The sequence below is a fragment of the Clytia hemisphaerica genome, unplaced genomic scaffold (assembly GCF_902728285.1).
Source record: "Clytia hemisphaerica strain Z4C2 unplaced genomic scaffold, Clytia hemisphaerica genome assembly, whole genome shotgun sequence".
NCBI classification, from domain to species: domain Eukaryota; kingdom Metazoa; phylum Cnidaria; class Hydrozoa; order Leptothecata; family Clytiidae; genus Clytia; species Clytia hemisphaerica.
This window is the reverse complement of record NW_027103968.1, coordinates 435,409-444,127: the sequence shown is the minus strand read 5'-3', so window position 1 is coordinate 444,127 and position 8,719 is coordinate 435,409. Positions and strand designations below refer to the sequence as shown.

Sequence of the window (8,719 nt, the reverse complement as noted above, 5' to 3'; positions counted from 1 at the left end):
GCGGTTATTAATTTTGTTAGATCTGACAAATTGATGTTTGTAAGTGCACTTTATAGTTTTGATTCCCATTGAAGAATCATATTCTGGTTTTCATGTTATTAGATGTAGTCTGGAGACCATACTCTGTTACAAAAATATTTCTATCCTGTCAAAATCCCAACAACTTCACTGAAATACAGAGTATGGAATTATTGACTCAATTCAAATCACTTCAAATCACAAAAGAAAAAACCGTTATCTTTTCAAAACAATTTAAAAGCTCGCGCCACTTCTTGAAACAATAGAGCTGTTTGACGTCATACTTTTGTTTATCAAATCATAACAATAAAATATTAGCCAATCAAATTTTGCGCTGATTCTTACATCTTCAATAATTCCCGGCTACTATGTCAAAACTCTGATATTTTCTGCTCGAACTAAATGCTATACCTCAAAACCACACGGACATTGTAGCCGGGTCTCCCAGCTATATTAGATGCTGTTTTAGAGCTTTAGGTCTACACTGTCAACAACAAACTGCTCTAAATGCCACACTTGAAACAACTGAGTTCTTCACAGAGAGCAAATCACTGTTTGAAGCTGCACATTCTACTACTGCACATACTACATACGACCTTATTGTCAGCTGTCAGGGGGTGTATAAAAGAATGTGAGAGTTTATTTATTTTATCAAAAAGAAAACACAGTATTTCCCAATTAAACTGGTCGATCGGACGACGTGAACAGAAGTTATTTGTGATCCCAGCTATGCCTAGTACAAGAACAAGTAGAATAAGGGCAAAAAAATACTGCTTACAACAGAAAAAAATGTTAAGTGGACATGGGGGTGGTGTAGACTGTGGTGGCTGTGTGGTTGGCGGGAAGATGTTCGATATGTTGGTTACGTTGTTGTTTTAAAATAAAAGGAAAGGTTTTAGAATAAGTTAATTCATCTGAATTAAAATACACCAGATAAAAATTCCTGGATCTTGATAACCTGTTATACCCCTTTTGCCAATCAGGATGTCATATTAGAAATTAGATAATTAAAAACTCCAAGCTGTTTCTTGCTAAGATCAAATTTCGTCTGCCATATTTGTTGTTATTACGCGGAATATTTTAAGTGTAGACAGAGCTTTATCAAAAATGATAATGAATCTTATAGTAAAGATAGGGTCTTAGAAATTGAAAATCGGGCAGACAGTCGGGAAAAACGGGATTTTGCTCCACCACATGCAACAATTTTTTTACACATGGTCAATTGACAGATGAAACTTGAATTGAACTTGACTTGGAGTATGACAATTGACACTCTGCCATTCACAAAGTATGACACTCTGACATTCACAGAGTTTAATCAAATCATCTATGTTGGGTGCAGACTTGCTCACTTCTGTAAGCTCAAAACCTGTCGACTTCATTTGTTTCCTCAAATAAAACTTCACTATTTTATTGAAATATTTAATAAACTTCCCTGGAACATTTTTGGCAGTTTGGCGAGTTCCGTTACGCAACCTAATTAAAAAAATCATAACATCACTTATTAAAAAGTGGCGTTTGTGTCTTCTCAAAATTTTTTTAGCCTAGGCTAGACGATGTAGCAAACATATATAAGTATAAGCACGTATAAGCACACTGTGCTTTTAATACACCGTTTAGGAGTGTCGACTGCGCACACGTCAATCCAATTTTCCATTGTTTTGATTTTAGCGACCACGGAAAATTCACTCTCCTCCGTAAAAAAACGGTAGGTAAACATCTGGTTCTCATACAGCCTATAGACTAATGTTAATTTTTCTTTCAGAAAAAAGACTATAATTTGTTTACCTTTATTCCTGCAGCTTCCCAACATCCAAGCTCTCAAACATGACAAGCCAAACAGTTAGTCACACTAGCTTCCCGCCAAAATGCATATCAAAGATTAATGCTGCGAAAGCGCTATATCGTTTACTTGACTCTCAAGCAAAAAAAATGCGCCGCAAAACTTCTAAAGGGATTCATGAAAAAATAACCCGGCGCTTTTTAATGAGAAAAACATTTTCAAAAACTTTGAGAAATTGCCTAAAATTTAAGCCATAGATGAAAAAATTCAAGCCAAGCCAACCTTGAAAACTAATTTGAAGAGCAACTTCCCAAGAAAAAGATCTACGGGGGAGGCGGAACCCACCTAGATCCGCGCACCGCCGGATAGGCTTTTTCCCGGAAATTTTGCCGGACCTCAAACAATGACCCATTTACATGTGCGGAATTATTTTTACTTTAGCGTATAAACAAGGCCTTAAAAATTGAAGCGCTGTCTCGGGAATTGAATGACAAAATTTGGTTGGTTGATATTTGGCTGCTGCACGTTCGCAATCGGTAATTTTGTCTCATTTTAAGTTTGCAAGTTTTAATTGATTGTCTTGGGATCTTGAACTTGATTCAGGTAACTCTCATCCTTGTTGTTGAAATACATCCTGTAGATGACTGATGTTGTTTTTTCTGAAAGCTTAATTTCCTAGTGTGACTAACTGCCAAATGAAATTACTTTCGATTTCCCGTAGAAATTATGCGATGAAAAATCCGGGGGTCGAAGAATGAAGACTTTTTATTTCCGAACAAGTTATCTTTGCTTATAATGAATTATTACTTTTCAATATATTTGCTAAATATAATGTTTGATTATAAAAAATACTTTACACTGTATTTAAAGTTTGAAAAAGTCGATTCTACTATTCTACTTTAGCTCTTTGTTTTCATGTCTAACCCCCGAAAAGAAGTCCCAGAATCCCGAGATTTTTGCAGTCGGGCCTTCAAAACAAAGGCGTTTTTATTTTTCCGCCCACTTACGAATTTTTCTTTATAATAGGCATTTAAAATATCAAATTTAAAAATAATAGTATAAAACCTTATTTTCTACCGTATAGTATTTCTTCTAAAACGAAAAAACAAAATACACTAGAAAAATAAAGAATTTACAAGTGTAATCAAGCCACCCAAAATGAACTTTCATTCCTCCGCGTCATCGAATTGTTGTATACGTCACGATCTATTGTCAACCATTGTCCAATCCCGTAAGCGATTGAAGTGCCGTCAGTAATAATCTGAGAAGAGAACAATAACATTATGACATCACACAAATAAATTACGCTGGGAAAGTCCGCGAGGACAACATGCGGTCTTAACATTTTTCCCTCGCAAGTTTGGGGGGAAAACGAAAGTACTCTATATTTTACGTATGGGGAAGTGTAAGAAAGATTTACAAAATAGAAAAGTTTCGTTTTGGAGTAAAGAATCAGTATTGTGAATTTAAGCGAGTTTCTATTTTGCAATATTTCTACAGAGCCAATTAAAGATTTTTCTATTGTTCTTGCTCGATTGCCTCTAACGATAAGTTCCGTAGTTATGAGGTTATCGAGACAAAATGTGACGAATTTGCGCAGAAACGAAATTTAACATTAGTCTAGGCTGTCATAAGGAAACATAGCAGAAAAATGGTAGGTAAAGAACTCCTTTTAATCATAACTTCTTTTCCTCTTGATGAATTTTTGTGAAATTTTCAGGAGAGACTTATAAAATTATCATTGCTATCATGTTCAAATATCTAAATCATTCTCTTTAAAGGAGAGAAAAAAATTCACAATGTTTACATTCCTCTAACCTTTCACAGTACTAAAGTGCGCATTTTTACCTACCATTTTTACCAGCCTCTGCAATGGAGTACCGTGAAGATAGCGAGATTCCTAAACGGTGTATTGGCTAAAAAATTTTTTTGCGTCGGAAAATTTTTTAAAAACTTTCAGCGATGATTGACCAAACTGTTACAATGAAAATTATCCAGCACATTTGACGACCCTCAACATGGACCAAGAATTCTCGGGCCTCTTTGGGCCATGTTCGGGCCGAGAGACCCTATCAATTCTTTTGGCCCAAGCATGACCCGAGTCATTCGGGCCATGTTAAATGTTAGTTTGATTCAGCATGTCCAGTCGAAAACAAAATAGTACAAAATAAGATTTGTCTGTTTTGTTTATATCGCTCAAAAAAACTTTACGAGCTTCTCGTGGACACGCTTCAGTTTAAAACCAGGACCAGTTTACTAGCAAATATTTCCACCCTAAGTATATTTATAACTATGTTTTCATACCAAATAAGACATTTTTGACATTTAATATTTATATGAATTTACAACATTCATATATTTAATATAATTAAGAGAAACCAAGTTTTTCTCAAAGAAAATGTTATAACAATTCAGTCCTGAAATTACACGCCTGTTTAAATCATGTTTTCAAAAATTGGCCTGAGTATGGCCCGAGCTGGCCTGAGAATTCGGGCCGTGTTCGGGCCACGCACGGGCCACACTCAGGCCAATTTTTGAAAACATGATTTAAACAGGCGTGTAATTTCAGGACTGAATTGTTATAACATTTTCTTTGAGAAAAACTTGGTTTCTCTTAATTATAGCAATGTATAGACAGTCGAGGATTATACCCTAAATAAGAGATATACTCTATTTAAGAGAAGGTCTCTTAAGTAGGAGATTTCGTTCTCTTAACTAGGAGACTTTTCTTTCTTCGTTATAATTTTTGGCCTTCCCATCATTTTGCGCAAGTTTTGAACTTCATAGATCGACTTGGCACGTTTTTTTCTCCCTTCTAGCAAAATTTGGTTGAGTTCTGCTTTTATGTTTTGTGGACCTAGGATAGTATTAGGGTCTATCAATCTAAAGGCCGATCTACATCATGAGAATTTCGTGAAAAGTAATAATATAGATCGGGCCATATTTAAGAAACGCGTTTAAGCGCGGTCAATTATGTCATCAAAAATTACGTCAACACATGCAAATGAGGCTATTATGGTTTTTCGAAGTTTGAAAAGAATAAAAAGGTATTTTATTTTGGTTTTTGGGCCATCGGAATCACGGAAACATGATCTTTCACGTGATCTTATTTTCATATTGCGCAAATAGTCTGCTCTGAAGTAAATTTTTGAAACGTACAGAATTCTCCTAGTTTAGGTAACGTTCTCTTATCTTAAATAAGAGACTGAAAATCTCCTAAATAAGGTAATCCTCTAACTTATTCTCTTATTTAGGGTATAATCCTCGACTGATAGATGCTTTGAGTAAGCAGGAGAGAGTTATATTGGATCACCCAAAGTTACCTTCATGTTTTTATTTTTTTATTTTTTATTCACGGATCGCTGATAGTCACCTTTCCGGGGGTTTTGTGTTGGAATTGATTAACTAACAGTTAGGTAGGGTCAGGGTTGCTAGTAACGGCTTGTCACTGTGCCGGGTGCATACTCGGCGCCTTGGGCCCCGCAGGGTTGCTAGTAACGGCTCGAATTTCAGTCAGGTTTAAAAGAGGGGTACTTTTACCCATATTATAATAACATTACCCCCGTCTTTTACCAGTTTGGTATAAAATGTTATGAATTGCGTGAATTTGCTGTGCTGCGATGGCTCAAGGGATAGAGCGCTGGCTTCCGAATCTGAAGGTCTTTCTTAGGTGGTGGTTCGAATCCCACTCGGTGCGAAAATTATACTGGTCGAAATTGATGGACAAATGATTTATCATACCTGTAAACTCAGTCAGAAATGAGAAACTAAGTCTCAGAAACTCAGAAACTCAGACAGTCAGAAAAGAGAAAGACAGGATCAGAGATAAGAAAATAAAATAAAAACATGAAGGTACTTTGGGCGATCCGATGTAACTCTTTCCGAGTAAGCATCCGGTCAGCACCTTGAACTGAGTACCCAATTCCCCTCACATGGCATGGGTTGACCCGGGCGAAGGTTTGTTCACTTGCCAAAGGAACCGTCGTGAGTGGGAATCAAACCTTGGTCGCCTGTACAGGAATCAAGGTTGATGTCCACTATAAGTTAGTCTGCGACCGCAGTCGGAGGCGACCCGAAGGCTCCTCTTTCGATAGCTATCTACCCGAAGGTAGGTGAGGGCGCCACTCTTTCTCCCTGGATTTCTCCACTTACCCTTGATCCTTCTCTTAGTTGCTGAGCATCAAGCAGAGAGGCATCAAGTACCATTTTGGGAATCTTTGGTATGACCCGGCTGGGGGTTGAACCCACAACCTTGCGAACCGTAGCCGGATGCTCTACCAATGTACTACGGTCGCTTCGTACTTCCTACTACGGTCGGATTAATTTTTGCAAATTTCGCAAATTTTGGCCATTTTCGCAAAATTTAGTCTACGCAAAAATTTTGAAGGCCTTTGATTTGCAAAAATTTGTCCACGCTAAATTAATTGGAATTTTACAATCGCCAAAATAAAAGTTAGCAAAATCAAAGAAACAAATCCAGTATGTTACAATCAAAACATATTACCAGTTCAACTTTTCATTTCAATTATAAACTCTAGTAACCTCCTAAAAGTACTTTCTTTGAAGTTTTTTTTTGAACTTTGTCTGCCTTTGTTCCATTAAAAAACACACATCTCTTTTCTAGTTACAATTTATATAGTCGCAAAATTAAATAAAGAAGGACATTTTCGCGAAATTTAATCCACGCGAAAATTTTAAAGACCCTTGATTCGCAAAATTTAATCCACGCGAAATCTTTAAATTTTCGTCTCGCAAAAATTTATCCACTTAAGGTAGTTATTAGTGAAAGTACCTCGATTTTAAGCACGTTCAAAGTTCACAAACGACTTTCTTTTTATTACGGAAACCAAACGAGTGAGAACAAGTCATAAAACTAAAAGTCAGCGCTCCGTGGTTGTCACAAGACAACCTTTACGGAATTGTTAAGATAAGATGACTGACATACTTTTTAACAACTTATTTCTACATCAATTTTTGAAGCCTCTTCGTAGGAGAATGTGTCTTTCTATAAGGAATTTTACAACACTTCATTAAAAAGACAATCAGAAAACAAAAGCTTCTTTGTTTTTCATTTTCGCATTCATGGGGAAGAATGAAATTTTCAGAAGATGCTCTATTTGATATGAGGATTCCCATTTCAGTAAAATCTTGATTCCCCATGGTTGCGAAATGGTGGCTATGGGTAATTCTTTTGTTCTTTTGCTATTTTCTTTTCTTCTATGTGACGTACCGTCAACTGCTCTAACTTGGGACTACCTGACAAAACATTAAAAATTAAAAAATACACCATTTCTCTTTCGCACCGAGTAGGCTTTTAAATCGATATATGAAAAAAATCTGTAGTGGAAAACACACAAATGTCTGGAAAGAAGAAGACCAAATTAGTGGCAAAACGATGGAGTGTTGGACGTCAGATAGCGTGCGTTCTCTAATTCTCCAATCAGCGTACGGTCATTTTGAATGAAAACAAAAAAGTTAAAAAGGGCGCGCTATCAGTGAAAGTTATCATGTTATGACAGAAAGTATGACTGATAAACTTGGTGGAGTTATCAAAACAAATTTGTTGTCCAAGAGATTTTGAAAATACAGGCCAGATATCAACAGTCCCATGTTTCAACCAATCGTCCCAAGTTAGAGCAGTTGACGATAAAGACGCTTCACAAATCGAAGTACTTCCACTAACTGCTTGGACAAATTAATGTGTTTTGTTTTGGAAGTTTATATCATATTTGATAATGTTCCTAAATTATGTAGCGCTGTCTATCAGTGTCTATTTGTATATTTTTTAGCTGGAATTGGCAATCCTAATAGCGTTTCTGCCTAAAATAAAGACAGGTACAGAATTACTATGCACTTTAATTTAAAACTTCTAATTGCATTACAGTCAAATATCAATATTTGAGTTACTACAAAAATCTCTATTTTTGAGAAATTTTTGCCGTAGCAGTTTCGTTTTTAACATATTTAAGGTCTTAGGCAACAGGTACCCCATGCATAGTTACCGGGGAATCAAGAAAGAATCCTAATCCATCATAATCTGCATTACAAAATACACCTGTTCTATGTTGCGTTTTTTCTTGGTGCATTGTAGGCTTAATTATTGCAATACAAGTAAAAAAAAACCCTGGAAATATTAAGGTTTTGATAAAGTAAAATGCTCACATACTATTGTCTACTTTTCAGGTATTCATCCAATCAGAATTCACGCTCAGAAACTTTCAACCAATCAGAATTCAGCCGTCACATGATAAATAATCCAATCAGAATCCTGAAGCTAAAGACTTATATACAGCCAATCAGAATTTGTTAGTGACCGCTCATTGTTCATCCAATCAGATTCATGTAACACGAAAGTGAAAGTAAAGGCGAAAATGATTATTTTTTTGATGTATTTGCATATTGTATTAGAACAGAAAGAAATGCCAATTTGTCAAAAATTTGATTAAAACCACCTTATTTTTTGTAAAGTTATAGAAAAATACATATTTCAACATTGATCTAAAATTTCTTTTATTGTTAAAGTATCCCTGGCGCTCAACCTCGAAAAGAAAATAAGTGGGGGGAACCACCCTTGTAGTTTAGTCCCGGGATTGAAAAAAACTGGAGAAAACATTTTCTGTACATATAATGTAGTTGAGGAATTTTAAAACACAGAAATCTTATATAAAACACTAGATTGAATTTTTTGCACAATGATGTAAAATTGTAATTTTATAAAATTCTGATGGAGTACAATTTTCAAAAAAATATTTTCTTTGGGCAAAAGAATGCCTAAAAAGTGCCTTAAAATGGGGTTTTTTCGACTTATAATCCTTAAAATTTAAGACTTAAAGATTTTCAAAAGAAATTATTTAGACAAATTTGGGCCAAATTTTGGATTTGTGGAAGTTGCTTCATTAGATTTACCTTTAAAGAGAT

General features: G+C 35.5%; 1 long non-coding RNA gene across 1 annotated transcript; it reads left to right on the top strand.

Moving 5' to 3' along the window:
- Positions 1 to 1,081: 1,081 nt before the first annotated feature.
- On the top strand, positions 1,082 to 8,296 carry LOC136810408 (uncharacterized). Its single transcript, XR_010847103.1, has 2 exons — positions 1,082 to 1,374; positions 7,985 to 8,296. It is a non-coding gene; the product is annotated as an uncharacterized lncRNA (long non-coding RNA).
- The last annotated feature ends 423 nt before the right edge of the window (positions 8,297 to 8,719 follow it).